Source organism: Macaca mulatta, chromosome 1, assembly GCF_049350105.2.
Source record: "Macaca mulatta isolate MMU2019108-1 chromosome 1, T2T-MMU8v2.0, whole genome shotgun sequence".
Classification (NCBI taxonomy): Eukaryota; Metazoa; Chordata; class Mammalia; order Primates; family Cercopithecidae; genus Macaca; species Macaca mulatta.
The window spans coordinates 152,856,342-152,879,138 of record NC_133406.1 but is presented as its reverse complement, the minus strand read 5'-3'; positions in this window follow the sequence as shown (position 1 = coordinate 152,879,138).

The window sequence follows — 22,797 nt, the reverse complement described above, 5'->3', positions numbered from 1 at the left end:
ATTTCACAGAGTGCATATGTATTACAGAGCCCAAGCGGGACGGGAGTCAGATGGGTTGGTGTAGAACACAGGACGTTAGAGCCAAATGGCTAGATTCTGGTCTTGGTGATAAACAGCCTGGTCCTGGTGCTGTCCCTTGTTTACTTAGTCTCTACAGACCATAATCTCAACAGATCAAAGTTTCTTCACCTGTAGAAGGACAGTCTAGCAATATGGGTTTCTACTAATAGGGTTCTTAGAAAGATTCTGTGTAATAACTATATAAAACGATCATCTTAGTGGCTCACGTATTAGTGGAAACTCAATAAATATTTTTTTTTTTTTTTTTTTTTTTTTTTTTTTTTTTTTTTTTTTTGAGATGGAGTCTCGCTCTGTCGCCCAGGCTGGAGTGCAGTGGCGCTATCTCGGCTCACTGCAAGCTCCGCCTCCCGGGTTCACGCCATTCTCCTGCCTCAGCCTCCCGAGTAGCTGGGACTACAGGCGCCCACAACCGCGCCCGGCTAATTTTTTGTATTTTTAGTAGAGGCGGGGTTTCACCGTGGTCTCGATCTCCTGATCTTGTGATCCGCCCGCCTCGGCCTCCCAAAGTGCTGGGATTACAGGCGTGAGCCACCGCGCCCGGCCTCAATAAATATTAGTTACCATTTTTATCACAATGCTCGTCATTCTGAAGCTCAGTCTTCCTAACCTATGAAAGGAAGACTGTATGACTGGCCACCTTCCTGCTACAAATGCTTACACATTTGAAGAATCAAGTTGCAGAAAAAGGAAACATATAAAAGAAAGCTACCCAAAATAATTTTATGGGGACCATTTACTGAGACCTTAAGGTGGGCCAGATCCACAATAAATGCTTTCGCCCATACGATCCTACCAAATCCTTCAAGGAAATTTGTAAGGTTGATTATACAGATTAGGAAACTAAAGGCACACAGAAGTTATCTACTCATGTCCACAGTGAATAAATGATCAAGCCTGGTTTGAAACATGGCCACTTTTGTGCCCTTGTAATTTTAGAAGAATTATGATCTTAAATTCTTCCCTCCTAAATGCAGTGTTCCAATGTTGATAACTACCAAATACTAAATAATAGCTAAGTGCCTTGTTTTAGACTTGAAAATTTTACTTATAGTTCATTATTTGCATCATAGGATAACTCAATGTGATAGATACTGTATCTACAATTTACAGGTAAAAAATTTTTCTTCATAGAGATACACAGTATAACACAAGAGTTGTAGCTAAAACTAAGATATAGCTGAATTCAAATACTTTACTTTTCTTCTCCTGCTGTAATTCACTGTCTCATATGACCCAGGTTTTCTACTTCCAGGTAACAGCCTAAGAGATATTAAGATATACGCATTCAGCCAAACTTCCACGTGAGTCCAATCTTAGTAACATTACTCACAATAGCCAAACATTGGAAATAACCAAAATGTCCATCAACTGGTGAATTAATAGACAAAATGCAGAATATCTATACAATGAAATACTACTCAGCAATAAAAAAGAACGAACTACTGATACATACACTAACAGGAACAAACTTTAAAAGCATTATGCTAAGTTAAAGAAGCCAACATCAGAGACCACATATTATATGATTCTACTTATATCAAATGTCCAGAAAAAGCAATTATGTAGAGATAGAAAGTATATGATGGTTGCCTGAGACACTGAGTAGAAAAGAAGATGAACAGTAAATGAACATGAAGGATCTTATTGGAATAAAGAAAACATTCTGAAACTAACTTATGGTGGTGATTATACAACTTGGTTAATTTAACAAAAGTCTTTATATTATACTCTTGAAATAGGAGAATTTTATGATATGTAAAACATGCCTCACTAAAGTTTTTTTAAAAGCATTGTGAAGAACATACAGTGTTTAACAGTTCTTAAAATACTTTTCATTTTGGTTCATTGTGGTATTTTTTTCTTGTTATTCTAGCCTGTTATGTTTTTAAGTATGGTACAACATTATTTTGATGCCTTGTGAGTCATTTCAAAAAATAATTTTAAAATGCTTTTGTAAATTATATATATGTGTTCCTATTACAATAAATAATTATTATCAATTGTTTTTAAAATAACTATAAATAATGCATACTATAGCTATTCTAGAATACTTCTATTCATTGCCACTTAAAGATAATATAATTTTCTAAAAGAATAGAATTATAAAGATGTGGATGTAAAGAAGATACCTCTAGCTACATTCTCTCCCCACTATCTGTTGTTGATAACTTTCAAAAGGATCATTTACCTCAAGGGACAAGCTACAACTTTCTGTCCCCTCCACCTGCATCTTCTCCTAGAGTTCCCTCTTGGTATCTTCATTTATATTTTATTGATAATAAAAAAGTGAAGGAAGGCAGAAGAGAGACAGTGATAGATAGAGGAGCAAAGAACAAACAGATGTTTGAAAAGCAGATTGTGTTTGTGTGTGTGTGTGTGTTTGGGAGTTTCTTTCAAACTTAATATTGCCTTTGACATTGGAATAAAATCTATTGAAAGATCTTGAGCTAATTCGCTTTGCTGGATAGTAATTCTGAGCCACTCTACAGGGATTCTGTGAAATCTGTTGGTAATAGTTTAGGATGGTTCTTCAAAATAGATGATCAAGCTTTGTCAGGAAGAGAAGAGAGCCCATTGCAGCTGGGTAGAAGAAGAAAGGAGAAAACAACATTGCATATAATTTAGGTTACATTTTCCTTTACTTTCTCAAGGATTTTGGATATCCTTTCAAAAAAAAAATAGGTTCAAATCTTTTTTTTTTTTTAGAAAAAAACAGTCACCAGTTGGGGGATAGGACTGAAGCTGATAATTCAGCCTTTGTGCACCAATAGGGTATACCATCTGGAGTCCTTTCTGATTTGTAAGGCGTCTGTACTGACCAGGCAGGGCCTGCACTATTGCTAAATATTTGAACATAACTTCTGAATATGAATATCCCAGAAACTTTTAGTCTTGAAGCTTCATGAGTACAAATGGTATGGCCTTCTTGCTCTGTCTCAAATACTTAGTACACATAGTTGACACTCCACAAATCTATCTATCTATCTATCTATCTATCTATCTATCTATCTATCTATCTATGTATTTTTTGAGACGGAGTCTCACTCTGTCGCCCAGGCTAGAGTGTGGTGGCACAATCTTGGCTCACTGCAACCTCCACCTCCTGGGTTCCTGCCTCTCTCCTACCCCAGCCTCCCAAGCAGCTGGGATTACAGGTGCCTGCCACCACGCCTGGCTAATTTTTTTTTTGTACTTTCAGCAGAGACTGTGTTTTGCCATGTTGGCTAGACTGGTCTCGAACTCCTGACCTCAGTTGATCTGCCTGCCTTGGCCTCCCAAAGTGCCCTGCACTCCATAAATTAATGAAAAATTTGAACAAATCACCCGAAGAGTTTGAATGTTCCGTGAGAAAGTGGGTGCACAACTCAGTTGTGATTGTAGAGATGCCTTTAAAGCCCCCCACCCATACCCACCGTTGTTATACCATAAATAATAACGGTAATAATTAATCATGACATTATTTTCTTATCTTATGGGGATAGAAATGTAGATGCTGCTTCAGAAGCTAAATTCTCAGGATGCAGCAGACATTTCTATACTACCAGAAAGTGAGGGTGTAGTATGGGCACTCTGTGGTCAGCCTGCTCCATTTAAAAACATGATGCTCCTATCTTAGTTTCTTTCCCCTGAAATATGTTATTAAGTTACTGGCAAAGTGGAGTTGAAATTAAGGGAATGAAGGAACAAAATTTGACTTACTTTTGAATAAAATAAGTTACAGTACAAATTATTTCTCTATAGTAGATGTAAATAAAACTAAGAGTCCTATTCTAATAGCTGATTAGAATAAAGCCATATTTCTTTTTGGTTCTCCCAGCAAGTTTAATCCTTTCTTTCTGTTACAAAAATAATAGAAAAAATAAGGTGTACCAAGGAAAAGAATAGATTTGTGTGTCTTTGGTAGGGGTGTGTGTGTGTGTGTGTGTGTTTGTGTGTGTGTGTGTGTTTGTGTTTGGGAGAGGCAAGGAAATGCCAAACTTAAAAGACATTTTAAATATTAGGTCACAAAGAAGCCTAAATTAAATTCTACACCAACAAAGACATTTGCATCCATAGGACCAACTGGGTAAAATTAAAGCTGGAACTCAATAGATATAAAATAACAATAATAAAATAATTGGAGGTTTTAGATTTCAATGAGGGGTCATTATATGCTCTTTCTATCAATATAATGGGCTATAAAGATGAGCTCTTGCCCAGTTATAGTTATTAAATACCACTTTTTTTCCCCTAAAAATGCGATGCCTGAAGATGCTCTTTTGAGACTCTAATTTGGTTGATGACATTTTGACACCTCTGTTGGGATTTCAGGTCTTCATCTCAGGGAAATTCTGCATTTTGTGTTCTAAGACCTGACCCTGACCTCACCCTGCCATGTTGCATCTTGAAGATTTGTCTCCTTATCATTTTTCTATAAGCCTCAAAAAATTATCTGGATGAATTTCACTTTTTTGTCTTGACACTTAACATGTGGTAAGTAGACAAAAAGATTTTGGTTGATGAATAGCAAGGCAATTCAAGAAGAAGTTTAAATCGCAAACTTGCATTCTAGTTCAAAGATCCATGCATTCTGTGCTGGTGAAAGCAGACCTGGAGAAGAAGCACATGAATACACTGAAGTGCTTTGGGGAGGGTAAGAACAAAGGAAACGTGTTGGCAAACATGGGATAGGAGAAACAAAACTAAAGCATGGGTTATGACTCCAAAGCTGTATAGAAGCCAAGCAAGTAATAAAGGTGAGCAAAATGGGGCAACAATACAGAATAGTTTTCACTGCTTTAAATAATGATTATTTTTCCTTTCTTTCTTGAAAATGCAGACGTCTCAGTCCTTCTTCCTTCATCCATCCTTTGATAGAGAAATGAGTCCAAGAAATATTAAGTTTCATCTTTAGAAAAATAAAAGTGTAAGCAAATGATGAGTCATTGAGAGGACCCAGAGGAGGGGAGGTTGCCCCATCTAATGAAGCAGTGGCTATTTAGTTAATTGATGCTATGTAGCAAAATGGTCAAAGTGCTTCTAGAGAGTATCATCATTATCCAAAATGGGGATTCATTATTTCATGTAAAAATCTCCCAACTTAAAAATATTAGCTATGTTTTAGCCAGGCATGGTGCCTCACGCCTGTAATCCCAGCACTTTGGGAGGCCAAAGCGGGTGGATCACGAGGTCAGTAGTTCGAGACCAGCCTGACCAACATGGTGAAACCCCATCTCTACTAAAAATACAAAAATTAGCCGGGCATGGTGGTGTGCACCTGTAATCCCAGCTACTCAGGAGGCTGAGGCAGGAGAATCACTTGAACCCAGAAGGCAGAGGTTGCTGTGAGCTGAGATCGTACCATTGCACTCCAGCCTGGGCAACAGAGCAAAACTCTCTCTCTCTCTATATATATATACACACACACACACACACACACACATACATACATGCTATATTTTAACCAAAAGGAGAGACCCTTGTGAAGGCCAATATTGTACGCATATTGTGAATCACATCTGCAGGGAAAATCTGGCTGTAGGCATCAATGACATCTCTGAAAAATGGCTGGCAAAAGAAAAATTCAGAACCAGAGCCATGAAAGAAGACCTAACAAAATAGAGTGGACTTCTTCTGGACCACCCTAATGAGAAAAGTAGCCCCATGGATGAAAATTACCAAAAAGAATATTTCAGTGCCTCAGGGAGAAAACCAGTCTACAAAGTTAAACCTCTGTGAGTAAAACAGTTTGGCTCATGATGTGACAGGTGCTCCACAATCAGCCTCTAACTGAATGGTCTTCAGTCAGAGATCTTGCTTAGGAAACTTTTTCTTAGCTCCTCTGTGAGGGCTCTAGCATCCTTTCTAACCAGAAAAGGCGGTAGCTTTAGCCTGACTCTCAGCAGTTAAACAAAGGAAACCACATAGCATAAACTAAGTTTATTTCCCTAGTTAAAGTTTTATTTACTCATTGTTGACTCATGTTAGGTAATACCTTCATGGGCTCTGGAGTAAGACTGCCTGAATTTCAATTGAGGCTTTATCATTATTAACTTTGTCACCTTGAATCAACAACTTAAGTTCTGTGAGTCTACATTTCCCAATATGCAAAAAGGGTTTGGTAATAATACTTCTTTTACAGTGTTATTGGGTAGATTGTATTAATACATTTAAGTGATTAAAACATATCGTAATTGATTCATAAATATTAATCAGTTGTGATAAAAGTAAAGTGTCACCAGCAACCATAGCAATAGCTGTGGTAAGTCCTATGATGATTGGGGAGGTAATGGAAATATATTATAAATTTGGTACTCTAATGTGATTCAAGATACTAGAACATAAACTTAATAACAGCAGAGACTGTGTCTGTCTTATTCGTCATTGTATCCCTGTGCCAGTTGAGCAAGTTGTTGGAATCAGTTTTTAAACCAAGGGAGATTCTACAGAGACCCTTTATAACTGCATTTGGTAGGAAGACTGTAAAGAATAACCATAGTGTGCCCAGGTTTTAAAACATGTAAACAAGCTGAGTTTGCCTGATTTAAAGTACAGTTTAGCAGATTCTTCACAGTACTGATAAATATATCTCAAACTTTGAAAATTATTGTTTTTGTAGACATCAGTAAAACATTGTTTTGTGAAGTTTAGTTGAAAAATATGAGACCACTCTAGATACCAGATAATAGTAACCCAGCTGGTTCCATTCACTCATAATAAGTGAGATTCAATAGCACTTCTCTACTAAATCACAAATCACAACGGTGACACTAAAAATCTGTGAAGCCCAGTGAGTCCTATCAACTGATCAGAACAGACACTCAGCCAATCAGAATAGATGTCAGCCATGAGCAACCAGTAGAGATGAACTGATGGGTACTGGCTGAATATTGACCCTACAGATCAGATGCCTGGCTCTTTGGGTCACTCATTCATAAATAACTATAATCTCAAGTGTTAGATCCTCAAAGGTTAAAGCTCTCTCCTGTTTAAACAGATATGCTTATGTGATTATAGGGTTATATGGTAACACTTTTAATGTAATACTCCATGCACACACTACCATTATTGTATTTTTATCTGTTTGAGCTGAACTGATGCCCTCACCAAATAGCTGTTCCAAGATCTGAAAATGTGGACTATGTTTTGCTTGGGGCACACTTACAATTATATCCTGGAGTTCTCCATGTCCAGTTCAAAAGACACTTGTTTAAAAGAGCAGAGCCTTCTATTTTCCCTCAGCAGGTCCAGAGTGTCCTGTGCCTTTTTAAGCACTTTGCTAGGATTTAAATCAACACTCTAATTACAGGCAAGAGCAGAACATTAGAAACCAGTGCCAAGACTGGAGAAAGCTGTTTCTTCTCATGACCAAAAAGAGTTACACAAACTGCTCAGATCTGCTGCCCTCACTAATGCGGAAGCACAAGAGGCAGATGAGAGAATCACCCCTCCTTCTCTCCCTCCTTAGCATTTGGGTTATCATTACTTCTAAAAAAATGTAAAATCAACAGGATTTTTATGGGCAACATATAGAGAAAGAGATTGGTGACATCAGGGGATCTAAATTGTACACTTCTTATCACTAACAGATGATTCATTTGGGGCCATTAATATCAATTGAGATATTGTCAACATATGCTTTCTGTTTACCAAAACCTTCACCACTTAGGCTCAAGATCTATGTTGCAGACAGGACTAGACATCAGAATGGAAAGATATTTAACATTCTCTACTTTCATCTGTCTATTTTGAAAATAAATTTGGATTTGGGAAGACTGAATCATCACTAACCAGTGTTTAGTAAAATTGGTCCTCAGACCACCTACATCAAGATCCCCTGATGTGCTTGTTAGAAATGTAGATTCAAAATCCTCAACCAAGAACTACTGATCTATCAGGGACTATGTCTTACCAATTTCTGTATCCATAACTCCAAGCATGCTACTTAGCCTAGAAGTATTCAATAAGTTTGTTGAATAACATGACTTACTAATTAATAAGATCGTGAGATAGATGAGTTGGATGGGATTAAATTAACCAGGCTTTGCTTTTATCCTCCTTCCCACTGATCTTCAGTTGGCAGGACTGAAGTAGTTGGAAAAATACAAGTCAAAACATTTTCCATAGTTCCTTTTAGGCTTCCAAATTTCCATCAAGTCAGCAATCTTTAAGAGATGAAGTTAGTCTTGGAGCAGTTCTGTGCTGGCTAAAACTCAAAATAATCTAAATGGTCTAGAGTTAAAGCCTAAACTTCAGACAAACAAAATATTCAACACCTGGTGAAGAATGGGGAGAACTGTCTGTGATGGAAGTGCAGAACTAAAAGTAGAAGATGAAGAGGAGAGCAACCAAGAAGTGCATTTGTCACAGGTGTACACACAGGTATCCTATATAACTGTCTAGGGCAGACCTGACCATAAAGGAGTAGATGGCATCTGATATGGCAGAATTTAGGTGTCAAAACCCCTCAGAAACCCTGCATTGTCTCTTCCACCAGCTTTTCTTGCTCAAGCATGAAGAATCAGAATATTTTGGAAATATACTTAACCACTGATTTCTATTCTAAGTCCCACAAAACTGGAGCTTACTCAATTTAACATGATAGACTGGATTAAGTAAGGTTTTCATTGCATACCATCTCAGAATCTTCACCACTCCAATGGGCATGTCTAACATACCCTCGAGAATCAGCACGTGCCACTTGTGTCTGTGTAGAGACAGAGGTTGGTCTGCTCAACTCAGAAGTAGTGAGAAGGAGTAGGCCAAGAAGGTTGACAAAAGAAGATAGTGAGCAAGTCTCAGCCACCCTAAAACACAAGTCAGAGGGCAGCTGCTCTCACGAATGTTAGTTACTTCGTGATTTCATTATGACTTTATACAGGGCACTTCTTACAAATGACACTGCTGACAATCCTGGAATGCTGACCCCAGTACTGTGCCCTCATTCTGTGTATCTTAATTTGAGCAAGCTAGGTTTGTCTCCTCAAAAGAAAAATAAAGGAGACTTCCTGGTTCTTGGAGGGAGGTGTGTTGACAACAAATCCCAGTAAAGACAACAATGGCTCATGAAGAAACTGACCATGTGTTATCTGGAAAAAGACTATTTAATAATAGGTCTCTTTGTCTATGTGGTGGCCTGTGCTGGTTTTTCTCTTCCTGTATTTTCTGTCTCTTGCAGGGCTCCACAGTTTGACTCCCCAGGTCATTATATACATGAACAGAGCCAAGACAGTTTGACATTTGCTTTGGTGATAATGCACTCAAAGGGATTGGAATACACCCGTAGTGGGTGCTGTCCCCACCCCCCAACACACACAGAGGTATGCCAAATACTAAAAAAAAAATAAAAGAAAATAGGGGGAGGGGTCATGTTCAAAAGCACGAATTCAAGCTTTTTAATTAACAACAACAACAAAAAAGCCAAAATGTATCTATTTTATCTCCGTGGCCCATCTGATCAAAGTCCAAGAACATGAACTGGGTCTTAAAACAAGTATAACACCCCAGAACAGGAGGATGAGAGGATTGGAGAAATACTGTTGGCAAACAGCGTGCACTGATACAGCTACAAAACCATCTTGCAGTTTCCAGCTCTGGTCCCTTCCCTCCATTCACTGGGGAGTTGTCCCTTCACCCCAAGCTTTTCCACAGGGCACAAGAGCAGCTTCTACCCTGTCCTCGGCATTGTCCAACCCTCCGTTGCTCTGGCTTAGACTTGTCTTCAACCTCAACAAACCTGCTATGCCCTGCTTTTCTTACTATCTTCACTTTGTATTACATATGTCTTCTGTGTAAGGGAAGGTTTATCTAGATGGTTCCAAACCAGCTTCGAAGGGGAAGAAGCAGGATCTTACTTATTTTAATAAATGTCATCTTGCAAAATCTTTTACGAAGACTCTTCTCTTGGTACGGCTCTTAGTGATTTACTCCTTTCCCAAAGCCTTCTTTTGATTTTTTTTTTTTTTTTTTTTTTGAGACGGAGTCTCGCTCTGTCGCCCAGGCTGGAGTGCAGTGGCGCGATCTCTGCTCACTGCAAGCTCCGCCTCCCGGGTTCACGCCATTCTCCCGCCTCAGCCTCCGAGTAGCTGGGACTACAGGCGCCCGCCACCACGCCCGGCTAGGTTTTTTTTTGTATTTTTAGTAGAGACGGGGTTTCACCATGTTAGCCAGGATGGTCTGGATCTGCTGACCTCGTGATCCACCCGTCTCGGCCTCCCAAAGTGCTGGGATTACAGGCTTGAGCCACCGCGCCCGGCCTTCTTTTGATTTTAAAGCATCTATTGGGTTGACCTGTTTTGACTGCAATACTTTTAATAAGTGATCTATGAATGACTTAACTGCTTGGGTACTGTTTAAATTCATTAGAAAATCTGGAATTGAACTTCTGTCCATTTTTCCCTTCAAATTCTTGCTAAATGGGGCTAGCATACTGATGTGAGAAAATGATGTGCACTTTTAAAATTGAAGTTCCCTGCAACAAATCTCTCTTGAACCAGGAATTCGACGAGCAATTGGAAGTAACACCTATTAAGCTTCTACTTACTGCATGTCAGACACTTTTTCATACCTCATCGTCTTATCTTCACTGAAACTCTTAGGGAGGTGTGTTCCCTCCTTTCCTACAAGTAAACTATGGCTTAGAGTTAGGATTCAGACACAAGTCTATGTTATTTATGCTGCACAATGTGGGTGCCTAGTAAGGAGTGAATCTATTATCTAGAGTCTCTCTGGCTTTACAGCTTCTCCTCTTAACCCCTGCACTCTAATGGCTGCTTATTTAAGCTTCCTTGGTGGAGTTCCATCACCCACACCATGAGGTCCCTCCTTAATTTGGCCTCTGCCTGCCTCTCAAGCTTCACTGTGCACCATTTACCCAATTTAGACCCACTCCCCCAACTATGTGTAGTTTTCTCAACAGGAAATGCTGCTTCATAGCTTCACAAGGTTCCTCTGTATCCACCCAGATAATTCCTATTCTTCAGGAGTCAGCTCATGTGCTCATTCTGCCGTGTTTACCCTGACCTCTACACCACCAGGCAGTCAGACAATTTCTTTGTTGTGTTTCCATATTCACATATGTGCCTATACCACTCACAAGCTATGACTCTTCCAGGTTGTCTTCCTATGAATAGCATCTCCAGGACCCAGCACAACACCTGATGCATAGTAGGATCTCAGTAAGACTTTGTTGGCTGAATATGTGATTCTGTAGCATAAAGATCAAAGTACGGACTCCAGCAACCTTTAAAGTTCAAAAGAGGGTTACATCGTGCTTCATACTGTTGATTATTTACTTACATTTCTCATTCTTCCCAATCCTGTTTTCCTATTTTGTCAATTCTGGCTTTGTCATAAGCCTGTAACCACAGTTAATGCTGATCTCATTATTTTTGTTTCTGTAGCCTAACTGTACTTTCTGACATGCTTCCATCATACTTTGGGCTCCCTTTCTGGCTTCCCTGATACTGCCATTTCACTTCTTCATTCTTAGTTTCACTGTACATGTGAACTCCCAACACTGGTGTGGCAACAATTTAAATTCCCTCCCTAACTCCTCAGTTTTAACAATGCCAGCAAAAACTAATCCAATAGAAAGGGGAAAAAAATGGCTCTTCATGCAGAAGATTTGCAGCAAGAGATACAAGAAAAGCCATTCCCAGCTGGAAACAAATGTTCCCAGCTTTGGGCCCCTCACCTTGTGGTCACAGGTGAGCAGTGAACTCTTGGTGAGCAATCAGGCTTTGCAGTCTCGTAAGTATGAGACAGCATCACTGCCCATCCCATCTCCTTCCTGGCAGATAAAGCATTCTTTTGCTTCTAATTAAAAAGATTAATAAAGGAATAGAACACATCAGGCGCACATCAATCATTGCCCATGTGGTTCTTATTACTGTAATTAAAAGTTATCTTTCCCAAATTTCGGGATAAAAGTGCCATGATCTGCAATTGAAAACACATTGTAAGTTTTACATTTGCCAACTTCATTTGTTTTTCCTCTTTACAAGAAGAAGGGCAAAGCAATACTCTTATGGCTGATATGTTTATAGGTGTCCTTAATAGCAGTCTATCTGAAAAATGCACTTCTTTATTTCTTGAAACACCCTGAAAGAAGGTGCATTTCCCTTTTGTATTCAAAATGTATGATTGCTTATTTTTATAATTCCTATGCCTGTCTTTTCTTTTTGTCCAGCTGTCAGTGCCCTTGAAAATTCTGATATGAAAGGCATTTTTAATGACAAGTTAAAAATTTACTAAAGGCTCCACTATCATGCTTGGGCTAGAACAAGACAAACTTAATGCTTAAAGAATTTCTGTCTCCCAGAATGCATCAGCTTCCCCAAAATGGAACAAAGCACCAAGCCCCTTGATTCACCTGGAAATGTGTGTGATTCTGGGGACACTGTATCCTTTTATACAATCTGAAGGAGTGAAGTCAACCCTGGGTCAATTTCTGGGGGATTAGCAATGCAATTTCACTGCAATCAAATTTTATTAAGGACTGACAGGTCAACCGGGCACCATGGGCTTATGAGTTTATTAGGCTGCAGCCAGGGTGGGAATGGCTGGAGACACAGAAGGCGGTTCAGAAAGTTCATAGCTCACATTCTCTTTCTGGGTATGAGGTCTCCAGGCAAGAATGATTCTCCTAGGAGGCCAATTGATTCTTAAGGTTTCTGGCTTTTTCTATACCAGTTTATATCCCTCTCCCTTCTTTGAACCTACAGTTCTTACTGGTATTCCTTCTCTCTCTGGCTCTTTGCACTTCCTGGTTGCTGGAAGCCTTGCTGGTTGAAATGCATGAACATTGCTTTTCCCAAGGCTCTCGGCCTTCGACTCAAGCCTCTATCTTCTCTCTGTTTCTCTTATCTGTGTCAAAGCAGGGGGCTTGTAACAGTCTTTGCACATCTTGCATCTGCACAGTTCAAAGCAGAAGCCTGCAGCCTCAGTGTTTTTTCTTATCTATCAAGGCTTCCCTGTGCAAACAAGGGCCTCAGCAGCTTCATCTACATGGCTCCTGCACAGCCCAACTCAGCACACATTGAGATGGGGTGACCCCCTGTAAAATTCTAGTTTCTTCTATGAAAAAGTGCATATAACTCCAATTTGCACCAATCTGAATCTACTACTTAAAAACTTGATGTTTTACTACAGGATGGAGGGACGGGGATGGTAACAAACGAATTAACATGAATAAATGACTGATTGAATGGATAAAAAAAAAAAAAAAAACTCATGTTTTTAGCTTATTGACACTGAGCACCCCCCGGGGCCTTTGTCTAAGACCAAAGTCCTTGTCCTCAAGGACTTAATCCCCTATTCCAATAAGACATTCAAATTTGTGTAGAGCCACATTCGCAGATTGAAATACTTCCTTTCATAAAATCATATTATTTCAATCATTCACGTGGCACTAAGCGCAGCATTCTTTGTATCTTAGCATTTTGTGTTCATTCTTTCTACCTAGGTTGTGAGTCTTTGGAGGCAGGGAGATCTGCCTTTTTTCTTTTTGGTTCCCAGCACCTTTCACAATGTTCTCACATTGCAAGTGCTCAAAGAATGTTCACAAGGATGATGACTTTTAGTGATTCCCACAGTGGGTAAAGTCAGAACATTACAGAGTTAGCCCAGCAGGTGGAAAGCACGCACATGGAAATGCTTGTAGTTATGGATAATTAATACCCTTCTGCCATACTTGTCTGTGTCAGAGGCTGTCATCTTGGCCTCCCCTGGATTTCTTACAAGTTGATCGTCTGTGCTCAGAGCCTCCCTTGCCTATACCAATGTACTAAGGCAATGAGGCAAAGAATGGAGTCAGAATTTCTTTCCCTGAGAAAGGATCTCAGTTTATCTAATCGGTGCTTAGAAAAGTGCAATGGAGGCAGCAGCCAGTTAGCTGCACTTGCAGGATGGATGTTAAAAAGCCAAATTAGCATGTTCGTAGGAGCAGGTAACCTCTGCAGCTTTATGAAGAAATAACAGAGAACGGAGCCTGGCCTAGGTACTAGCCCCTCTGCCAAACACACAGGACATGGACCTAACCCCAGATGGAAAGCCAAACAGAGGGATGGAGGTCAACATCTTTTCAGCTCAGAACTGGAGTTTCCTAGTTTGGGTCCAGGGCTATAGGGAAGGACCACATATTGAATCCAGAAGCAAGACCAAATATGCAGAACAAGATTTTTAAAAATGGAAGAGACTCTATAATGCCAATACTTTAAATGCTCAGAGTATATTCTCCAAAACAGTCAGTTTTTGTTATCTTGTCACCTGCTGTTTTGTTATCTTGTCATACCCCTATAGTTCTTTACTAAGGAACTTGCCTATATTGAAAGTTAAATTTTCCAAGGGAGAGCCATACATTTCAAATATTCTAGGTCTGCAAATATTTTCAATGAAATCAAATGAAAACATATCATTTGAGACCACAGATATTTTCCACATTTTTCTTTGTTCCTCTTGGATACTTTTCTAACTTATGTTTGGTTTCATCACTTTTTAAGACAAGAAAACATATCAGTGGGACAGTTAGAGCACCAGCCCAACAGAACACTCAGAAACAAGCAACAGAAGCACATTGTTTAGGCTGCAGATCCTTTTTTTACTTTTCCATATGTTGGTCTACATGGAGCTAGTGATAAGGCAGAGTGTCTGTCACCCCGACAGCTAGTCTGGAGGCTCTTGTAGGAAAAAAAAATACAGCACAACACATTGATTGGAAATGGAAATGGACGTTTGGATGAAATGTTTTGTAGGTAAGGGGCTTGCTTTCCAACTAGTCTGCAAAATCCTTGAGACAGAGCCATGTACCTATCATCCATAATGCATGGCTTATTTTTAGTATACATTTACATACAAAGTTGATTTGAAGTCCTCGATGAACACTTCTTTCCAAAAAAAGTTTACTGGCTGTTGCAGAGATACAATCTCCATTTAAACGGCATCCTTCGTGCTTTGCCTTGGTGGCTGGCCATGCATTTTAAAGACAGTTTCTCCTACCCTGTTTGAATAAGGAGTCCCACCCTCAAAACCCAAGAGCAACTTAGCGATGCTTCATCCTGTGTCATGTTTGGCCAGGGCTACACTTCCTTTTATCCCTTTCACTCTTTGATTATCAGGTAAGTGACACTTAACACCTATGCATAACTTTCAATGGTATGTATTAAGGGCATTGTTTCCTCAGATACATATTGAAGACATGCTGTAATTCAAGATTAATAGAAGGTAACACAGATGGCAGAGGCAAAAGAGATGGTAACTTTCAATGGACCTGCAAGAAACTCCTGCTCCTCAAATGACAGTAATAAGTAAGGAAGATGGGTAATTATTGCTCTATTACCATAACCTGCCATGTTGTGGAAATGAGTTTAGTTCTAAAGTAATACTAGTAGGCTCCAGGATTCCACTCGATTTGTGGAAGTCCTGTAAAATCTAGATTTACATTCCTAATGGGTCCCAGGAACACACCAGAAATTCAACAGTAAGCCTCAACTGCTCTTGGAGAGGTCAGAGAATTTCCAGCCAGCCTGAATACACACTGACTATGTGATGGTAAGATCTTTGCCTAGAAATCTTCCCACACCTGCTCTGACTTTCTTGAGAGTGACTTTCCAGAGTTAAGCTGGCATAGACTGGCTTTGAAGGTTTGCAAGAAACAGGGAGCAGTGTTTCATATGGTCATACCTCATCTTTGCCATCTAAAACAGCTGCTGAACTGTTGAGCCAAGGTTTCGAGAAATGTATGGGATGAGCTACCTAGAGTTTAGTACTTGAATAAATGTTACAAAATCTATATGGTGAATACAGCTAAGTCTTCAGATCTTTGAGGTAGCTTTTCTAAACTTTACAATAGCCCTGAATTTGGTTTTAAGTTAGAACAAGAAAGCCACATAGGAACAATATTTCTTTTAAATTACTCCACGCTATGAGATTACATGGGGAGCAGATGAAGGCAGAATAATAGAGTTCAAAATATTGTATTTCAAGAACAAGAAATAGTGTTTAGCAGGACTTTTGAACATTTTGAACATGTCTAAAAGCAAAAAACCAGTGCCTCGCCTAAATATTAAACATTAGGGGAAGGTTATTTGCTCAGATCCCTGTTTCATGTTACACAAATAAATAATAAAAAAGGGTTCTGAGTTTTCTAAATAGGATGCATTCTGCATTACGAATTTAAATGCAAATGTGGTGTGATGATCATCAGTGTTTATCATTTTACCATCATGATGTAGGCTATAGCTTGTAGGCAAACTGCCTTAGAAAAATGGGCTTCTCAAGCTTCTCCTGCTCCCCAAGAGGAACCACAGAAGCAAACGAAGCTTTTTCTTTAGATTTCTAGACAGACCATCAATAATGGAGTGTAGAACAGTGAAGGGCCCCCAAAGCAAACTCATTGTGGTCTGGGTAATGTGAACCCTCATCATTTTGATGATGCCGTTTTGAGAGAGATTTGTTATGTGCTGCCTATGTTTCATTTCCAACTGATCTGCTGTGACCCATTTGAACTGACCAGGGACAATAGCCAGCGCCTGAAATACAAGCATCTCACTTCATTCACTGAAACAGGGCCCTCAAGAGCCAGAAATTCTACTGGTTTCATTGCTTACTGGCTTGTAGTGCAGGTTGGGTAATGTAGAAGTAGACTAATGCTGAGGAAACTGGTAGCTGGATTAGTTAACATTATTCTCCTCCTTCCTCTTCTCTTTTCTTCTGCAATTCCTTGACGAAAGCTTTTTTAATGGCTCAGACAAGCCATAATTGAGCACTGTACTAAATGCTTCAACATGCATCAGAGATTTAATCATTGCAGAGGCCCTGTGTGGTTAAGCATTTTATAAATAAAAAACAAACAAACAGCAGCATCGACAGGTTAAGTAATTTGCCTGAGGTTGCACAGCTCATGAATAAACCCCAAGCCCATATAAATCAAAAGTTGTTAACCACTATGCTATAACTGATTTTTATGAGCCACACTGGCTTCAATTGCCAAATTTCTGAAGAACATATCTCCTCATTCCCACTCCTGCTTATCTATCATCATAACACCTCCCGTACACAACTTTTATCTTCTTCTTATATGTTTTTTAAAAATTAAATTTGGGTAGCTTTCAGAATTATTCTTGATGTTTTGGTTGGGCAATATTACCCACCACTTCTAGGGGAAACTGACAGAAAAGTGTTCAGTCAGCAGAGGCCAGTTCTTTATCCCTAGGAGCTCATCTACAATTTTGCATTATAATTTTGAATTATGTTCTCAAAGTGGCACCTTTAATTCTATTTTGGGCCTCCAAAGAGCCAGATGCACCTTAACTATGGAAAGCAACTGCTCAGAAAGTCATAGAGGGATAGACAATGGCAGGTGGAGAATACATCATGCTGCCTCTGAAATTGAGGGTCCACAAAAGGAACATAAAAGACAAAACTGGAATGAAGTGGAGGTCAGAAAGTACTATAACTCTCTTAAGTAGGAATAAGGAAAAGAGAAAAACAGTCATAACAAAAGGGATATAAAACAGAAAATGTCCATATTAAAGATAAAAAACTAATGAAAAGAACAAGGTAAGATTCCTTCAACAAATTTGCGTTGAGCACCTACTGTCTTCTAGAACTGGAATATAGCAATAAACAAGAGATGCAAACACCTTGTCCTCCTTGTGGAGTCTATAGTTTATTGGGAAAGATAGACATGGACCAAATGTCTATAAAGCTTGGAGAGTGTTTAGGGTGTTTTTAAGCTCTGCAAAGCACTTTAGATGCTGAAAACTGAAGCGCTACCACAAGTTGTCTAGGAAAAGATTAGTAGAATAAAGAATAAAAGTAATGCATGAAAAAAGTAAAAAAAAAAAAAGGTCTTAACAATGTTCTTTATCTCCTTATGTTTCGACTAGCCTAGTTCATTAGGAAGTTCATGTTTCCACCATATTTCATTGGTCTGTTTTTAGACCATTTTGTACAGAATACTCCAAAGTCTGTTTAGGGATCATGTTCTGTGATGACTTGGAAAAGAAGATGGTGTGTCTGTATATTTTTTCTTTTGCCATTGAGATGTTTGACATATTTGGGTGCACAATAAGCAAACACAGATGTGATTGAAGCAAAATAACACAAGGAAGTAATGATGAAAAGCTGAAAGTGAAAAGGCCATGCAGCATATTTCACAAATGATTTGAACACCAGAGGTCAGACCATATCAGCCCTATGGTTATGCTCCCACATGAATATCATATTATAGGAAATACACATTGGAGAAGAATTAAAAAGGTACACAAGGGGGTAACCAAGATCTGAAAGTCTTGGTATGCAACAAGGTTAGTGACTGAGCTCTGCGGAAGGAAGAGCAGGTCAAACAGCGGTGTTCCTCATTCTGAGACTCAGAAGACCTGCAGTTACATGGTTGGGAAAGAAGATAGACGCAAGACCAAAAATTCCAATGAACTACATCTGAAGCAATGCCATTACACATAAAGTAATTTGGGAAGTAGACTCCTAAAGTCAGCAGGAGATGCTCCACATATGCACATACTAACGGAGAATTGGGAAGAGGAAATGCTTGAGCTCAAGAAGAAGCAAAGTTGCGAGTGGGAAGAGAGAGCTCAGCTGTCTTGATTTCTCCAGAATGCCTTTTTAACATTTCAGACAGTGAAGTAGAGGATGCATACAGGGCTGTTACAAACATCACCTACTCTTCAGGGCAAATGAAAAACGTCACCACTTGACAACCAAGAAAGCTGGCAAGTAAAAGGGGGGAACAGAAAGTGATCAACAAGAAATTTATCATGAAACCAACAGAAAATATCTGGCAACTTAGCAAAGACTTATTTTCCTAAGCTATGAACATAATTTTTCTATGGTATAGCTAAGAGAATTGCCTAAAAGTCTCAGAAACGCCTGTTGATTTACTGACTGATCTCATTACCTCCCCTCTGCTTCTGTCCTCTGCATAAATTGTCCTACTTATCAGATAAGGTTTGGGGAACTCTTTCCTGCAGCTGTCTATTAGCTGTCTTCAAAAACTCTCTCCTTAGACCACAGAAGCGGGTAGTGAGGCATTACTGCTCTGAGTGATATTCCTTAATGTAAAACATTGTTTTGCCATTCGTTCCTTCATTCGCTCATCACATATACCATAAGTGCTCTGCACACCACGTGCCGTGTTTAGAAGCAGATCTCGAAAAGATGACTCCACTTCTCCACTTTCACACAATGGACTTTCTGATTATCTCAAGGAGAGGGAGTAGATGATGTTATAAATGAATATTCTAGGGTGCTCTAACCTCGTACACAGCTTCAGTGAATGCAAATTGTTACTGCAGTCTTAGTGGCTTTGTTTCTAAACTATGTCAAGCTGGCTGGTCACCATAACTTTGGTCCTGACAGATAGATACAGGGCTAACTCCAGGGTTTGAAGTATAATCGGAGTATAAAGCCAAAAACAAAAAATGTAAGAAAATAGCATCATCAATATATGTTAGACTATTAGTAAAAATAGTATGCCATTATTTTTTCTCATTCTAGCAGAATATTCAATTTCTTATTTTGTATTTGTAGTTCTGTGTTCCTTCTTAAAACAAGCTCCTTCCCCTGTCCCCAGCTGTATATGCTTTAAGCCCCACAGAACTTCAATTTGCCCCTGGTAGAGAGATAGGAATGCTTCTTTCTTGGTTCCGCTATTATCTACTACTAGGGTTGGTCACTAAACGTATTTATTTATTTATGGTTATTGTTATTATTACTATCTTTAAAGAAGAAAATCCTTGTTTCTTTATTTTACATTTTCCCTCTTATTTCCTATCAAGAAAAAAGCCCAAAGATTTTCCCAGTAGCAGAAACCAGAAATCTGGGAGTCAGCCTGGTCCCTTAACCTGTCAAAGCCAAACCAATGTATGATTCTTTTGATTTTGACTTCCATATCTCTGTCAATTTCATATCCTTTCCTCCATCCACTTCCACTCTTGTGACCACTGTACAAGCTACCATCACTCAAAACACTCTTAGGTTCTAAACAATCACAGCGAACTGGTAGGAGATAAATTTTACAAACTTTCTGCAAAATGTTTCAATAATTTATACTAAGCATCTTCAGGTCATTTTGTTTTATTTTAAAAATCTTATTTCTTTTAATATTTATTTATTATTTTACCTCCTGTTTCCGTTAAACTTACATAACAATATTTTCAATGAATAGTAGTGGTGAGTTTTAGAAAAGGTAAGCAGTGGAAATATACTTGTCATGGTAAAATTCATTTTAGTTAAGGCATCATTTACAAACCCTCCAGCCCTCCCTACTTCGGCTTGGTAGTGCATCTACTATAGCCGTTCAGCTTTAACAGTCATCTGTGGGACTTATATTGATGTTTGGTTCTGGAATTCCTTTTTATCTTTTCATATGTGTAAGTCCTGATGCGCTACCTAATCTAAATGTCCTAAAGTGGACATTGAATTATCTGTATCCTTATAGTTCTCATTGGACCTAGTACTGAAACACTGTAAGTGCTTACTAAATATTTGTGGATTGTTCAATTTATTTGAATTATAAGATTTTGCACTGGTAACCATCCATCCATCCACCCATTTAACTATCCATCCATCCATTTAACAAACATTAATTAAGTGCCTATATGTGCCACTATGGATGCCCAGAGGGGAAGCAAATGAAAGATGGGCTGTTCTGGTGGAAGTGGGCTGGAAGACCTGGAGCCCAGCCTGGCTAACTTCCTCCTGGTAGCATTTGAAGCTTACGTCTGTGGATAGGAGTGAGTGATGTGTACCAGGCACTATCTCCACAACCTCACTCTGTCAGGTACTTCCTAGGCCATGTGCTGGTGATATAACAGTTAACACCTGTACAGTGCCTTCCCTCCAAAAGCTCACATTGTCATGGCAAGACCAGGAGGTAATGAGACAAACCGTAATAACTTTGCCTAAGGAAGCTAAAGGAAGTTACACAGTGGGGATATCTTTTGAGATAGGTCTTGAAGAATGAGGGAATCAACCAGCAGGCATATAAAGTGGGGAAGCACTCCTAGGATAGGAATTGGCATCAGCAAGGGCATAGTCGTGTGCAAGCACATGCCAGTGGAGACGAGAGGGTGCTTCTGTGGCTTTGACATAGCACACATGGAGGTGGAGCAGAGGTGGAGCAGCAATGGGATACTGCAGAGCTTTGTTGACTATCCTGAATGCAACCAGCAGCCATCATCACTTTTAGATGGGGTGATGTGATCAGCCTTGCATTTCAAAGCTAATATAGAAAACAACTTACTGGTTCTGAACCTCCAGAGCAGGAATCTTATATCCAGATTCCAAAATGATTTGTCACTTGGTATATAACTGTGGATGTCTGCCAGATGACTCATAGAAGCCACTATCACAGACCCATCCCTTCTGATATTAATTGTACTTAATCTGAGCTGTGAAACTTCAACAGTGTTGGGGAGAGAGAAAGAAAGCGTGTTTGAAACATAACTCTCTTATTTTAAAAGTTTTCAAAGAAAGTAAGAATTCTGGGCAAGGAACTACAATATTCACTCTCTTTCTCTAACTGTACATTTCTTCTAAACAATTTTCTGAGATTTCTCCATTGATTAAAGTTAGGACTTCACTGTGGGAACCCTTGAGTTTTAGCCAAACATAGATTACGTTTTGGATAATGCTGTGCACAGTGAGATGGAATATGCCTACTTTTGTGTATCTAAAAATGATTAAGAAGTTCTGTCCTGAATGTGAAAGCCAGAATGAAATGATACACATTAGGCACAAAGCAAAGAAGTAAAGTACCACCTGGAGGGCAAAAAATATGGGTTTCAACATGGGCATATCTGTAGGTCTATCAAAAATATGATAAGGCAGAAAAACCTGCTTGCATTAAGATCCACGTCTCTGAATTCTCCCAGAATCCAGGCACAGTCAAGTGTGGGGAGATTGGCACTTCCCTCGGGAGGTCTTCTAGGCAGAATGAGCAGAAATGTTAATCATTAACCTGAATGCGAAGCCCTGTGTTAAGAGTTCATATTTGTAAATGTTTTTTGATCCTCAGATAAGCTGTTTCCTATACCAGCACTCCCTAGGTAACTCCAAAACTTTTTCTTTTTTTTTCAGCTGAGACCTTGGGTTGGGGAGGAGGTTGTGTTTGGGGAGAGAGTTAGAGCTTCTCTGCACCTGGGAAAATGCTAATTCCTGTTTTTAAGAAAATAGGCTAAGAAAAGGCTCAAGGGAGTCTAGGACATCAAAGAAGTCTTTTAAAACAACTTTTTTGACGATTTAAATGAAAATGAGGCAGACATATATGGATTAAATTTCCCCTTAAAGCAGCCTGAGGTTTAAAGATTAAGGGGCAAAGAGATGGAGGTAAAATGTATTGGGGGTTTATCATCAGAGTTTCAACTAGACTGAGTGCATTAACCCATGATGCGTCCATGTGCACTCCCATATGTGTGCTTGCACGCAGAAGTGCCCACACGTGTGCCCCACGGCCGTGAGACAGTCCCTCCATAGCTGATGATTTATGCAGCTTGCCAGAAGAAAAGTAGGCCACGCCAGCCTTGAAAGCACTTTAGTTTGGTTGTTTTTACTCATGAAGGACATGTTGTCCTGTAATTACTCTGTCATTTCTTAAAAGGTGAAATTCTTAACAGGTTTGTGCTTTATGTGTTGCTGTGAGTGTTCTTGTCAGAGCACATCTAACCACGTTGGAATCCCCATTCCATATTGCCTTTATGGGGAACAAAGAGGAACTGG